A 15632-nucleotide genomic window follows, 5' to 3' on the forward strand; every position below is an offset into this window, starting at 1 on the left:
CCATGCCGCATATTCTTCTTACAATGTAAGATAATGTTGACACTCCTCCATCAAGAAATGGAGTCTGTATTCCCTCCCCTTGAACTTGGGCAGAACTTTGAACTCCTTGAGCAATAGAATGGGGTGGACTGATGCTACATAAATGTTGACGCTAGGTCGTAAAAGTCACCATGGTTTCCATCTGGCTCTCTCACTCTCTCCAGACCTACACCTTGGAGTCCTGAGCCGACATGTAAGAAGCCCACCTACCCTGAAGCTGCCCTACTGGAGAGACCAGACGGAGAGACCATAAGGAGAGAGAGGTTAGAGAAACCACAGCTCCTTGAATCTTCTCAGCAGCAACCACCAGGCCTGTGAGTGGGCGAGTGAGGGACGTTTCAAATGATTCTAGCCCCAAGCTTCTAAATGCCCCACTGAGGTGAGTTGGCCCCGCTGTGCCCTGAGTTCCTGACTCACAAAATCTGTGATCATAATAAATGGCAGTTTACACCACTAAGTTTTGGAGTAATTTGTTAGGCAGCCAAAGCAATTGGAACTCAACTGTATCTCAAACTATAAAGTAGAACCTACTGTTACAAGGTGACTACGAATGTCTGATTGATCCATTGTGTGTTGATTTTCTCAGTCCTTCTCTCAGAGTTATGGGATTCTCAGAAAATGCTGCATTCACCAGCAAAGCCTTGGTTACCAGCCTGGGTCAGTTCATAGTCTATATGCTCTTTAGCTGAAATGGGCTTGGGGCCTCCTAATTATTATTATATGTCACTAAGACTTCAAATAAAATAAACTGCAGATGGGTATCCTGCCAGAGATGCTGGAAGAGGGTGACCCTTTTTCAGAGGGACTTCTTTATAAATAGTTGTTTTGCTAGATAATAATTGGATGCATGCATTTTAAATGGTTCCCTTAATCAATCAACTAGGGACCCATTATGTGCCCAGTATTGGATGCTGTGGAGATGAATCATTCCAGACCTCTCTATGAGTTTTAATGTTTTCAGCTGTAAGAAATAGAAACCCCTATTAAAAATGACTTTAAACAATAGGGAAATTTGGCTTACACAACAAGAAGTCCAGCACAGGGCAGCTCCAGAGTTGATTCATTCAGTGGCACAACAATGTCATCAGAGACCCAAGTTGCTTCCACCTTTCTGCTCTATCATCCTTGGCGGGTCCTACTCAGACTAACCCCCCTCACGGTCCCAACATAGCTCCCACAGTTCCAAGCATCAACATACAGGCATCAACAGGCATCCAGACAAAGACCAGAAGGAGAAAAGGGACTATTTCTTTGGTATCTATTTCTTGACTTGGACTACTTATGGTTTACCCTGTGGAGCTGGACATGGGGCCCCTCTGAAGACATGGAAGCTGGACAGCAAGAAGTAGGACATAGGCATCATCCAACAGTGTCTGCTCCAAACTCTAAATCTGATTAGAGAAGATAGGATTAACAAATGAGACAACTAGACTCTAGTTACTCTCTCTCTCTCACAGCACTTAAGGTTTCTCTCTTGCTGCTTACTCCTTCCTAACTGTGAGGATTGCATAAGGAAGAGTGTCTGTTCAAAGTTCTTCCGACAATGTCCTCAGCTCCTTGGAGAAAATGCATGACTCAAAGAGCTAAAATCTAAGCTTTATCTTTTCTAAAGATCACCTGCTTGAGTACACTTGAACTCTCGTTCAGGATGAAGTGCATAGGTAAATAAAGTAGGATTCCTCTCTTGATTGACACTCCTTATAGGAAGAGCTGGTTTGCTGACCATTTTCAATGGAGAAATGGGAAAGCCCAGAGAGAGGAAGTGGGAAGGCCTTTGCCATTTATCAAGCTGTGAAGAGTGGCTGCCACTCGTCTCTTAGAGCAGGGAACTGGAAGGCTAAATCCAGGCCACCACTTTTTTGCATATGGTGCACAAACTAAGAATGGTTTTTACATTTTTTAATGGCTGACACAAAAAAAGACTTTCATGACATGTGAAAATTGTATAAAATGCAAATTTCAGTGTCCATAAATGAAGTTTTTTGGAATACAGCTATGCTCATGCATTTACATATTGCATATGGCTGTTTTCCCACTACAATAGCAAAATTAAGTAGCTATGACTCAGACCAAATGGCCCCTGAAACCAACATATTTCCTGTCTGGCCCTTTGCATGAAAAGTGTGCTGGCCCCTGTCTTGGAGGAAAAGTCCTGATGGGACATCCAGGCATAGGTTGGGGGGTGGGGGGGACCATGCCTAAAGCCTCCAGAGCAGCCAGCCCTCTGCCCCTTTGCAGACAAGGCTCTTCTTTCCCAACTGAGGGAGAAAGGAACATTCCATCTAATCCATTTAGAACAGGGTTCTCAGACGGGCTACACACTGGAATCACCTAGGAGCTTTTTAAAAATACCAATCATGGTCCCCACCCAGACCAATTAAAGCAAAATCCCCAGGATGGGCCCAGGTATCCGTGTCTCTCAAAAGCTCCCAGGTGATCATGAAGTGCAATCAAGCTGGAGAACCACTGCTAGAGGCTTGTTTGCCAAAATCAGGCCTGGTCTCTGGAGCTTATTCTAGGCACACACCATCACCACACTTGGGCATGTGTTTGGGGAACAGCACAGGAGCTCCACCCGAGGGTGGAGCAAGGCAGGAAGACATGGTGAAGCAAGATGTGGTTAACCCCAAATGACTTCACCTGTGTACAGGTGAGTCCCACAGTTTTCCCAGCTGAGGAGCCCTTGCTACCAGAGATCTCCTCATGTAACAGAAAACAGTGTCTCACCCTAACTGCCACTCACTCGCTTACTTTCCTTCACACAAGAGGGGACAAATAAGAGCCTGGTCTCTGCCTCACCCAGGGACAGTGTGGATGAATGTCTTTCTCCGTAACACCAGAGATCTCCCTTCTCCTTGGCATGGAGTTGAAGATGAACCTCGTGTCTTCCTTCCTTCATCCCCTCACTCAACAGATATTTGCTGAGCACCAACACTTACCACACACTGAGGATTTTTAAAATACAATGATGAATAAGCGCCCCCAAAGGAGCTCACAGACTAGGGGAAGAGACAGCCAAATTAACCCAAAGTAGGAAATGCTGGAGAAGAACCGGTTTTGGGAGGAGTCCTTAGTTCTGTTCTAGAAAGTTAACATTTGAGATGGCTTATGGATATCCTGGTGAAGACATTTCGTGTGTGTTTGTATATTCGAATCAAGTTCAATGAAGAAGTCAAAGCTGAAGATATTAATTAGGGAGTCATCAGCACATTGGTGACCCTGGGTAACAGGCGGATGAGACCAAGGGGACTGGGAAGGGGTTGCCAGAAGGTTTAAAAGCAAACCAGAAGAGGGCACATCAGGGAATCTAAACGGGATGGCTTTTTCCAGCAGGAGGCAGGAGGTAATCCTATTGGATGCTGATAGTCCAGTAAGAGGACAACAAAAGAGCATGGAGGTGACCGGTCACCCAGACAGAGCTGCTTCAGTGAAACAGGAGAGGCAGAATCCAGACAGGGGTAGCGAATGTGAGGTGACCAAGTGAAGGCAGGGAGTGTAGACAACTCTCTAGAAGGTTTTCACGGACAGGGAGCAAAGAACTGGGATGGCAGGAGGATGCAGGGTCAAAAGTAAATGTATTTTGTTTTGTGTTAAGGTGGGAGACATTACAGCACATTTATACGTGGGGAAACAGATCCAGGAGAGAGAAGATGGATGCATGAAAGAAGGTGAGTTAACCACAGGAGTGAAGTTGCTGAGAAGGGGAGGAATTCTGGGCAAAAATGGGCAGATTTCCCTCTGTGGTGAAAGGAAGATGGAGAATGTGAATCCAGGTATGGAGAGGCTGGTAGATTGGATGGTGGAAAGATAGAAAGATGTTGGTGTTTCTGTCCAAATCTTTCAATTCTCTTTGCATTATGGGGTAAGGTTCATCAGCGGTGGCAGGCAGGGGAAGACAGAAGAGTTTTAAGAAAGGAGAAGAGAGTATAAAATAGCCTCTTCGGGCACCTGGGTGGCTCAGTTGGTTAAGCGACTGCCTTCGGCTCAGGTCATGATCCTGGAGTCCCGGGATCGAGTCCCGCATCGGGCTCCCTTCTCGGCAGGGAGTCTGCTTCTCCCTCTGACCTTCCTCCCTCTCATGCTCTCTGTCTCTCATTCTCTCTGTCTCAAATAAATAAATAAAATCTAACAAAAAATAAAAATAAAAAAAATAATAAAATAGCCTCTTTGTTGAATTGCCAAGCAACCTTACTAGGGAAACATAATGGTGTAGCTAGGCTGTGGTGAATGCTTATTTAAGGTAAGGGGTCATGACATTTAAATGGGAAAAAAATAGCCCCATTGTGTGATTTTCCCCAACTACGTTCAGCTGCAACAACCTGAATAGTTGGGTTCAACTACAGGTGTGCCAAGAAAATGTAGCAGGGAGAAGAGGGCGTGGTCATGATAAGGCACTGATTATAGGGGCGCCTGGGTGGCTCAGTCGTTAAGCGTCTGCCTTCGGCTCAGGTCATGATCCCAGGGTCCTGGGATCGAGCCCTGCATCGGGCTCCCTGCTCTGCGGGAAGCCTGCTTCTCCCTCTCCCACTCCCCCTGCTTGTGTTCCCTCTCTCGCTGTGTCTCTCTCTGTCAAATAAATAAATAAAATCTTAAAAAAAAAAAAAAAAAGCACTGATTCTAGAGTAGACAAAGAAAGTGAGGCCAAAGGGAGAGAGGGATAATGACAGAGGTGCAGGGGCAATGGATGGGTGGTCCCAAGGGCATCAGGGAATTCTGCAGTGTGGGGGCCAGGGAGCCAGAAGAATAGATCATTCTCAGAGGAGGGAATCCTTGAAACTAAATTTTAGAGATAAGAGCAGTTGCTGATGACTAGGTGTAACCAAGAGAGTGGAAGGCTGAGCTGGGTTGCAGAAAGAGATTTTCCGGAGGTGAGGTCAAGAAACAAAGAAGCCAGGGTGTTGGATGGATCGTGCAAATAGATGCACTACCTTATTTTACCGCCCACAACAACTCTTGAATTGTCCCACTTGACAGACGAGGAAAGAGCCCCAGAGATATTCAGCGATTTGCCCAATGTAACATGACTAATAACTTCCAGAGAACTTGGGCTCCCCTGACCTCCAGCTCAGGGCCCGCTCAGCTTCCTGTGTCACAGATCCGAAGTACAGGAGAGCCAGCTCCCTAATTTTCACTTTGGATGAAAATCCAACTTTAAAGGTTTGGCAGGTATCTCTTTTCCTGACTCGCAGGCATTTGGCATTGGTTGGTATATGTTTCCAGAGATACTTTTCTACATGGAGGACAAAAAAGGGAACATATTTCTGTTTGACTAAGAAACATGTAATCCTGAGGACTCTACACATTTTTTAAACTTCCAAATAACAGAGATCTGTGCAAATGGGAGAGACAGGAAAGTACTGAGTTGGTTGAAAACATGAATTTTATTGCAAAGGCGCATTTTAGGATATAAGACCTATTAACATAATCTCAGGAGGAGGGGGAAAGGATTTTCCAAGGCTCTCCCACACTGAGTGGAGCTCTGTATTTCAGAGGACCTGGGGACCCTTATGTCTCATAAGTCAGAAGCTTTGCCCTGGAGTCCTATGTGTGCATAGGTAGGCACAGGGGAATCAGCCCTGGAGGCCTTGAAAGCCACATTCAACATCAGCAGGAGTGTTTGCTATGGCAAGGCCTCTATCATATGGGTTTAGAGGAAAAGAAGATATTCCCACAGCCCTTATCACTATCAGAAATGACCTTGTTCATTGTGTACATGTAGGTACTTCTATGTATGTGCCATGGGGTCAAGGACATTGGCCACTGCTGAATCCCCAGCTCTTACAACAGTGTCTGCCATACAGCAGGAGATCAGTGTATATTCTTTGAGTGGATATATTTAGTTTCCAACTCAGACTTATTACGTTAGCCCCCAGCAAGACAAAGCGTACTGTACTCTCATACGTCATGGGGTAGGGAAAGCTAGGTAGCCAGCCTCAGTCAGCTGCCCAGTGGTCAAAGGTTATTGCCATGTGGTCATAGAGGAGGTCAAGGGCATCTGTCCTATTTATATCTCTTCCCAGTGTTTTGGACATTTATTTGTTTGTTTTTAATTTTTTTTTAAGCAGGCTTCATGCCCAGTGTGGAACCCAAGGCGGGCTTGAACTCATGACCCTGAGACCAAGACCTGAGCTGAGATGAAGAGTCAGACACTTAACTGACTGAGCCACCCAGGTGACCCTATTTGTTTGTTTTTAATAATGAGTATTATAATGAACTTCTTGGCCAAATGGCCCATCTCATTGAATCTACCAAATAGCTACCCTATCCAAATCTTCTATAAGTAATAATTATTACTACTGGCTATCATTTACCAGTTGTATCAGCGTGGGCCACACATATATTATCTCATTGAATTCTTAAAGGAACTTTTATGTCTGGATTTACTTAGATAGCATTATTGTCCCTCTTTCACTGATGAAGAAACTGAGGCCTGGAGAAGGTAGGGAACTTAGTCTAGGGCATACAGCTCTTAAGCAAGGGACACAAGATATGAATCAAGTGAATTCAAAGCCCATGCTCTTAACCACCACAATATACTGCCTCTCACAAGGTAACAAAGTCCATGAATGGCCTGTTTTTTCCTCTTATATCAAAATTTCACAAGAAAGGACACCTAGCCCAAATTCTATCAGACCCAGATTGTTCAGTTATTTGCTGGGAAGCAGCAAAACTGCCTTTCTGAGTTAACTGGGCCATGAAGGTCATCTCTTCCTAGTATATGCTCTCACAGTCAGACCAGAACTCAAGTGGTAACCAGCCATGCCAACCCTTAACTGCCCCAAAATAACGCAGATGGAAGCAGAATAGTAAAAGGAAAGTGTGTTTTCTATCCACCTGTGGTCTTGTCTCTCTGGGTCTGCCATCCCTCTCTCTCACTTGTCTTGGGAGGAGATGGGCATAGGTGAATTAATTTACAGGAATGTTCCAGCCCTCCAGGAAGGTACCATTTCCAAGGTCCCTGAAACAATGATCCCAATCATCTTAAACCCTCATTAGGTCATGTGTCCATTCCTCCACCTAGGAAAGACCAAGGCCCAGCCCCAAATTCTTCTTGACGATATTTTAAATAACAAAGTTACCTGTTACCAATGGCTCCTGGCATGCTCCAAGGAGGTAGCTGACCTGTCAGGATGAAAAAGAATCTGTTCTCTTTTGTTAGATTTGTAGTTTCCCATAATAGCTTGGTAGGGGCCCTTGCCTCATCCAGCATCCCTCTCTTCCCTGGAGCCCTCAGACCTTCCCAGGTAAGCCATCACATTAACTCCCACCACAATGCCATCCCTGTCCCACTGGATGGAAATAAACCCTGGAACTCCATCTAAAGGGGGTCAGAATCCAGGTTGATTTAGAAAGGAAGGAGGTCTCCCAGTGCCCATTGTTTAGAAAAGATTTGTGCAAATTCTACCCTCTCAGAAGACCCACCCCACCCCATTTTTCAGTGGCCAGCTCAGAGAAAGCCATGCAGTAGCCCGCAGCTTTCCATGAAGGCTGACAGTCCGAAATCAATCTCTCAGCCGCTCCACTGGCAGTGCACTCCATTTTGGGTGCCAAGAAAGTGGTACTTGAGCTGAGGGGGTTCGGGCGGAAAGGAAAAGATACATAACTGCAGCTGTGCTGAGTCATGACATCAGGATCTGGAAAGTGAAAAAGGTATGGGATGGAGAAAGGGGAGGGTGTTTGCTTGGAAACCATCTCGCACAGTCCAAATTAAACAGGCTGTTTCTTCAAGTCCACTTTCCATCACGGGCCCTTCTCTCTACTAATTCTTACCTCTCCTAAGATCCCTCAACCCAACGTCTCACTTCCATCAGAATCTAGGGGATTCTTCTGATTCTCCAGGGCCTGAAATGCCCATAAACTGGTATCACCTGGCTCATTCTAAAAATGACAAAACAGATCAAGGCCCACATTTTCTCTTTCCTAAAATTTCGGCCATCTCTAATTTCTCTCCTTTCTCACCAGTCCTGGAACTTACTGACTCAATTATCCATTTGAGCACTCGGGCCTCTCATCAGCCCAACAGGGACTATAGCTCTTTCCTCTTGACAGTTCTCAGATTGTTTCGTGTACATATCTTATCTTCCTGGGAAGACTGTAAGCTCTCCGGAATCTAGGACTGGATCATGTAGTCCTTTTATATATGACACTGTGTATCCTTATGGTTCTGAATACATCAGGAAGTACTTAAATTTATGAAGCTGCACTGAGCTAAACAGAATTGAAGAGGGACACACAGCAAAACATGAAGCCACTGGGCACTCATCAGGACAATGGTTGGTGGCCTCCAATTTCAGGTGAACAAATCCTAGGATGGGCTCAAAGTGTGTGCCAGGATGACACATGAGCCTGCACCTGTTACAGTAGGTAAGCTGACAAAGCGTTCGAGGCTGGATTTAGGGGCTGCACGTGGAATGGGGAAAAGGAGGCAGACCCATACTTCGTTTGGACCCAGACTCAACACCAAACCACAGGCCGAACCATGCTGCCAAAATGGCAAAGCTTCCCTAGAATAGGTGGCAGATTCACAGGACTGGCTGCTCATCAATTCATTTTTGCACTATTTTACATCTCCATGATCATCCAGTTTTCAGAACATTTAACCTCAACCACTGCCTATGTTGAAACAAAAAGTAATTCATTAACTTGTCTCACTGAACAAAGGAGGTCAGAGGCAGCACTGGGAATTTAACTGACAGCTCTAGAATTTCAGGTCTACTCCCAGGAATTGGAACTATGCTTCCTGGTTTTCTCACTAGCACATGGGAGCTCTGAGAGGAACTTCTTTCTGCTGGCCTCCCTTACAGATATTAGCAATAAGGAATTTCCTAGCTACTTTATGAACGGGAGAAATCAGCAACGTGAGGAAAGATAGAACTCACTAGAGTGTCCAGTGAGAGGTTAATGGCAGACTCAGGAGTATCTGTCAGAGCTGGGGAGGGGCTTCGGGAGAGCCTCCCGCTCCACCACTGGTTTTACAGGCCAGGAGTCCCGAGGCCCAGGAGCTTTTGTGACCTCCCCAAGGTCACACAGCTTGATAACAATGTTCTTGGCTTCAGCCTCTTAACTTCCGGTCCCAGGTTTTCCCAGCACACCAGGAGGAAAAGAATGCAAAGAATAAAAACTCTGTGAAACTCTGTGTTAAAATTTGATTGGCATTGGGGTCCCTGGGTGGGTCATTTAGTTAAGTGTCAGACTCTTGGTCTGAAAGACCTCTTTCAGCTCAGGTCATGATCCCTGGGTCGTGAGATTGAGCCCGTCACTGGGCTCTGTACTCAGCGCAGAGTCTGCTTGTCCCTCTCCCTCCCACTCTGTTCCTCCCCCTGCTCCTGCTCTCCGTCTCTCTTTCTCTCTCAAATAAATAATTAAATCTTTAAAAAAAAAATTTTTATTGGTGAGACAAGATTTCACTTATATGTGGAATCTAAAAAAACAAAACTTTTTTTTTTGAGAGAGACAACATGAGCGGCAGATGAGGGACAGAGGGAGAGGGAGAGAAAGAATCCCAAGCAGGCTCCGTGCTCAGCTCAGAGCCTGACATGGGGCTCTACCTCATGACCCTGAGACCATGATCTGAGCCCAAATCAAGAGTCAGACACTTAACCGAATGAACCACCCAGGCACCCCCCAAACAAATACAGAGAACAGATGGTTGCCAGAGGGGAGGTGCATGGGGGTGAAATAAAGGGGATTAGGAGGCATAAACTTCCAGTTACAAAATAAATAAGTCACGAGATGAAAAGAATAGCATAGGGAATATAGTCAATAATATTGTAATAATGTTGTTTGGTGACAGATGGTGACTACACATATGGTGAGCACTGAGTACTTTATAGAATTGTCGAATCACGATGTTGTATACCTACAACTAATATAACATTGTATGTCAATTATACTTCAATAATTAAGGGGGAAAAAAGAAAAACTGATGGGGAGGAAGGACACTGTCCTTTGAGAGCTCACTAAGACCTGCAAAAGAGAAGTCCCACAGAACATCTAGAATTGGTTGAGAAGCTCATAATTGCCAGAAAAATAAGGAGCGCTAGACCCAGTGTATTACTTTGTTAGGGCTGCTGTAACCAATACCACAGACTAGGTGTCTTAAACAACAGAAATTTAATTCCTCATGGTTCTAGAGGCTAGAAGTCTGAGACCAAAGTCCATGTGTGGAAAACAAATCATACGGATGGAAAATGTGGTCTTCTCATTTGTTAGTACTTAGCAGATGTACAACGAAAAGTGAGTGAATGAATGCTCCTGACTAGCTTGTCCCACCCCTCCCACTCCTCAGTGGGAAGGAGAAATGTCCATGGGGCCTTCGTTCCCTTGCAGCGGGGTTCCCAGTGGCCACTCCACAGACTGCCCAGGAAAGTGCAGGAAGTAAACACCCTATTTCTTGAATGTGTGTTTTTTCTGCTAGAAATAATTAATATCCACATTAGTTTAATGAAAAGGGTTTGGGGCGCCAAGGTGGCTCAGTCAGTTGAGCATCTGACTCTTGATTCCAGCTCAGGTCATGATCTCAGGATTGTGAGATGGAGCCCTGCACTGGGCTTCACGCACATCGGGAGTCTGCTTGTCCCTCTCCCTCCGTTCCTCCCCTGCACTCACGCTCACTCACTCTCTCTCTTTCTCTCAAATAAACTTAAAATAAATAAATAAATAAAGTAAAAAAGGGTTAGTTTTCCCCCATATAATCACAATAAAAGTTGATACCAAAGTAAAGAGAATCAAAAGTGCTCCAGTGTGTAAATGCAATTAGACATCCCCATGACACTCATGGCTTTCCTGGCAACAGAATGTTAATTATTCTGCAAAAAGAGAACAAGGCAGATAAGCACTCGTTTGTGGTGACAACACAGTTCATTTTCTTTATTCACTAAGGAAAGGCTGCCACGAGCCAAACCCTGATGTTGTTATTCTGATCAGGGAAAAAGTCCAGCCCTGACATACTACAGCCTTGAGGAAAGAGCAGGGCAGGATGAATCAACCCACCCACTAGGATAACAAATCGAAAAAGAGATCTGGGTGTAGGAGAGGTTTAAATGTAGCCTCCAGAGCCTGGATGAGATGGGAAGTCCCAGCCCTATAACTGGCTGGAGGCGGGTGAGGAGAACCTTCTACCAGGCCCCCACCTCCTGCTGTGCCCAGTGCCAGCCCAAACCTGCAGGGCATGCAGATGAGGTAGACAGCACAGCCCTGCCCTACCCTTGTGGAAATGACAGTCCTTCTGGGAAGAGGAGACTAATGCCCACAGAACTATCAGAAAACAATCCAGACCAGGTGTGAGGAAGTGCTGGGTTAGAGGCTCCAACCACACGGAAAAGGGAGTGATGGGTGGCCTGTGTTAGCCAGAGTAGGTTCTCAAAGGAGAAGGACTTAAGCTGGTGTTTAGGGAGACAAATGAGGGAAAGCATCTGGAATGGGGGGGAAGAAAAAAAGAGGGGAGAAAGAGATTTCTTTATAAGATGGAGTTACATCTAAAGAGTTGGTGGGAGTTTTCTATGTAATGGGTTATTAAATATGGAAAACTCTTGAGAGCCTGGTTCATTCTCTCTCTCTCTCTCTCTCTCTCTCTCTCTCCTTTTCTCCCTCTCTCTCCCTATCTATTAGTGTGCATTTTGTCCAGTTATGAAACCAGAGGACATCATTCTGTAATCAGCACTTTCAGGAGAGTAGAGGCAGACCTCTGAGGTCTCAGAGTCATTTAAAATGGCTCAGAGTCATTTAAAAATTATCATTAGCAAATAAGGGTGACTCTTCACAACCCCCTGTAGGCAGGTAGATCAGGTAGGAGTGGGTTGTGATTCATTCTTCCTCACACCAGAAACCAGGCTCCCTGGTGGGGTAGGACACAGCCCCTTCCTTCTCCACAGCCATTGACAGAGACTTTCAGGTGGGTTGGATGAGCTTGCTCATGCCACCCTCTTCTGAAGGCTGCTGGGACTTACTGTTAAGGGCGCAGCTCAGGAAGGGAACACCTCATCAAATCTGGGGAACTCAAGAATGAGGCTTCAGAGCTGGAAGTCACTGCACACTTCACCCCCCTTCCACAGAACTTCTTTCTATAAGTATCCCATAGGTTCAAAACATAGGTCCCAGAAGTTTGGCCACATGGATGGGCCTTACTGTACATCATTTACTTGTTTCACAAGCAAGGACATAAATCCTGAGGAGTCGTGTGATCTGCCCGAAGTCACAGAGCTAATGCTTATCAGACTGGAGGCCAGGCTTCCTGGCTCTGAGTCAGGACTCCTTCAACTGCACTTGGTAATATTAACAGGAGCAGGAATCAGCAAACTATTTCTATGAAGGACCAGAAACTGTTTTAAGCTAGGCAGCTATTGCAACTACTCAACTCCTCCTCAGCGCCCCTTGCAGGGGCTGAGCAGACACGGGCTGGCACGCCCTGGCCGCGCACCAGCAAGGCCCTGCTCTCCCTTGGGAGGCAGGACGCCTGGGCTTCCCACGGAGAGGGGCTGATAAGCCTTTATAGCTTGAAAGGAGTCATGGATGATGCGTGAACACAGGGATGTGGCTCCAGTAAAACTTTATTTATAATAACAGGAGACTGATTGGATTTGGCCCACTGTCTTCAGTTTGCTGACCTCTGAACAAGAATAGTGATTATTTATCGATCCCTTATGACGTTCCAGATCCTGTGCCGAGCACTTTGCAGGCATTCTCTCAATTAATTCTCAACAGTCCTATGAAATCAGTGTTATTCCTACCCTTCCACAGATGTGAAAAGTGGGACTCAGAATGACAGATAACTGGCCCAAACCCTGGAAACTATAACTGGCAGAGCTGAAAGGCTATCCTAGTTCTTAACCTCAGAGTCTTAACTAATCATTAATAGATGATAGTACCTCCCAGATGCGTTAAAACCTTTGATTTCCGATGTTGAATGAAACGCCTTTGAAGATTGCTCCTGTCTAGACATACTGAGAGAGTGATTAACCATTCCAGTTTGCCTCGGACTGAGGGGCTTCCCAGGATGCAGGACTTTCCATGGTAAAACTGGGATACTCTCAAGCAAACCAGCATGGTTGGCCACCCTAAAATCAGGCATTTTGATGGTACATTTGTGGCCTATTCAACTGAACAAAATAAAGTAGACATTTGTGGCTACCTAAGGCAGGATTTGAACTGAGGCCCCTTGCCCTGAGTAGAGCAGAATGCCAGAGAACAAAGTCATATTACAGGCCAAGGGAAGAGGGTTGCTGGGAAGAGAATGATAACAGGATGAGTAATTTCTCTCAAGAAGTCAAGAGGAAGTCATATTTATGCTTCCTGGTTGATCTCAACCATTCTTTCTATTTCTCCTTTCTTAGACTTACTCAGCCCTCCAGGGTCCTCGTAGGACTCCCACTGGGGGTCTACACACTCCTATTTGCACACTAATCAAATAGGGAAGGAGAAATCACTGGAGAATTGGCCCTGGTGGAGGGCCAGTTGGGGTTTTGTGTATCTGAAACACACTTGGGCCCCTTGCCTACTTTTCAAGATGTCCCAATCCAATCTGCTTTCATTGAGAATCTTTTTCCCTTTCCCCTTTCCTATGCTCCCATATCACTCTGTACATCCCTCCCATAAACTGTGTTGTTCTCATGAGGGTATAATTATCAGTTTGGCTTGTCTAGCTCCCTGGTTAGACTTTGAGCTAGGTGTTGGCCACTCCTGTTCAGCATCATATCCTGGATACCTAGAAAATATGTCAAAAAGAAGTTCTCAATAAGTGTCCACTGAAAAGGAAACATGTTAGCCCAAGAGGAGAAGAATGAAAAGAACACTCCCATTAGACTTTTAGGGCACCATGAATACTCACATATGTTTTATTTTGTTTTCAATAAATAGATACAAACATGATCACCAAGTAGGATGCTGAGCATACAGTGGGTACACTTTCGAGTTTCTCTCCAGAGATTGGTCCAGTACATTTTAGTCTTTCCGAACCCTTAAGACCATTCCTTAGGACAAAGGGTAAGAAAAAGGAATAAAAAGTATCCAGACTGAAAGGAAGAAGTAAAACTCTCTATTCACAGATGATATGATCTTGTATATTAAAAACCCTAAGAAATCCACTAAAAAATACTATTAGAACTAATAAACTAGGTCAGCAAGATTGCAGGATACAAGATCAAAATACAAAAAAATCAATTGTATTTCTCCACACTTGCAATGAATAATCCAAAAATCAAATTAAGGAAACAGATCAGGGACAGAATGGCCAATGGCCTGCAGAGCAACATGCCTAAGTTTTATTGTGATTACTGCGACACGTACCTCACCCATGACTCTCCATCTGTGAGAAAGCCACACTGCAGTGGTAGGAAGCACAAAGAGAATATGAAAGACTACTATCAGAAATGGACAGAAGAGGGGCGCCTGAGTGGCTCAGTCGTTAAGCGTCTGCCTTCGGCTCAGGTCATGATCCCAGGGTCCTGGGATCGAGCTCCGCATCGGGCTCCCTGCTCTGCGGGAAGCCTGCTTCTCCCTCTCCCACTCCCTCTGCTTATGTTCCCTCTTTCGCTGTGTCTCTCTCTGTCAAATAAATAAATAAAATCTTAAAAAAAAAAAAAAAGAAATGGACAGAAGAGCAGGCTCAGAGCCTGATCGACAAAATAACCACTGCATTTCAACAAGGAAAGATACCTCCTACTCCATTCTTTGATCCTTCTCCTGAAGGGGTAATGATCCCACCTCCCCCCCAGTCTCCCAGGTCCTTATTGCCCTGGTATGATGCCAGCACCCCATATGGAGGGGCCCTCCCATGATGCCTGTGTTGGGCCCTCCTCCTCCTGGGATGATGCCAGTGGGACCTGCTCCTGGCATGAGGCCACCTATGGGAGGCCACATGCCAATGATGCTTGCACCCCCTGTGATGAAACCTCCCGCCTGTCCCATGATGGTGGCCACTCAGCCAGGAATGTCTCAACCAGACAGATAAGGAGAGAGGGAACCTCTTGATATCCATTTTACATTACTTGTACTTCGCCAGGATATCATGGTGCTGTGAGCCTAGGTGTTTTCTAACAGGATAACCAGAAAGACTTGCTCCCCCTTCCTATCAAAGCAAGAATAGTTTTTGCAGGGGAGTAGTGGGACCAAAAAAAAAAAAAAAAAGCAATTTTCATTTGTATTGTGAAAGGTGAAAATAAAATAGCCATCTGTTTTAGTTAACAAAAAAAAAAAGAAAGAAATGAAAAATCCATTCACAATAGTATCAAAGAATAAAATATTTAGGAATAAACTTAATAAAAGAAGCGCAAAATTTATACTCTATTCTAAAAACTACAAAATGGTCTTGAAAGAAATTAAAGAATGTAAATAAGTGGAAAAACATCCCATGTTCATGGATCAGTAGACTTAACATTGGTAAGATGGCAAAACTCCCCAAACTGATCTAAAAACTCGACAAAAAACCTATCAGAATTCAGCTAACTACTGTATAGGAATGGATCAGACAATTGTAAAATTCATATGGAATTTCAAGGGACCAAAATAGCCAAAACAATCCTGAAAAAGAACAAAGTAAGGTTCACACCTCCCGATTTCAAAATTTACTACAAAACAAAAGTAATCGGGGCGCCTGG

At 45.0% G+C, this 15632-nt stretch overlaps 1 pseudogene; it reads left to right on the forward strand.

The window, feature by feature from the left end:
* The first annotated feature begins 14271 nt into the window (after positions 1-14271).
* On the forward strand, positions 14272-14986 carry LOC123850493 (U1 small nuclear ribonucleoprotein C-like; annotated as a pseudogene).
* The last annotated feature ends 646 nt before the right edge of the window (positions 14987-15632 follow it).

Source organism: Mirounga angustirostris, unplaced genomic scaffold (assembly GCF_029215605.1).
Source record: "Mirounga angustirostris isolate CCGP_5_RB_7025 unplaced genomic scaffold, mMirAng1.0.hap1 SCAF_10, whole genome shotgun sequence".
NCBI lineage: Eukaryota > Metazoa > Chordata > Mammalia > Carnivora > Phocidae > Mirounga > Mirounga angustirostris.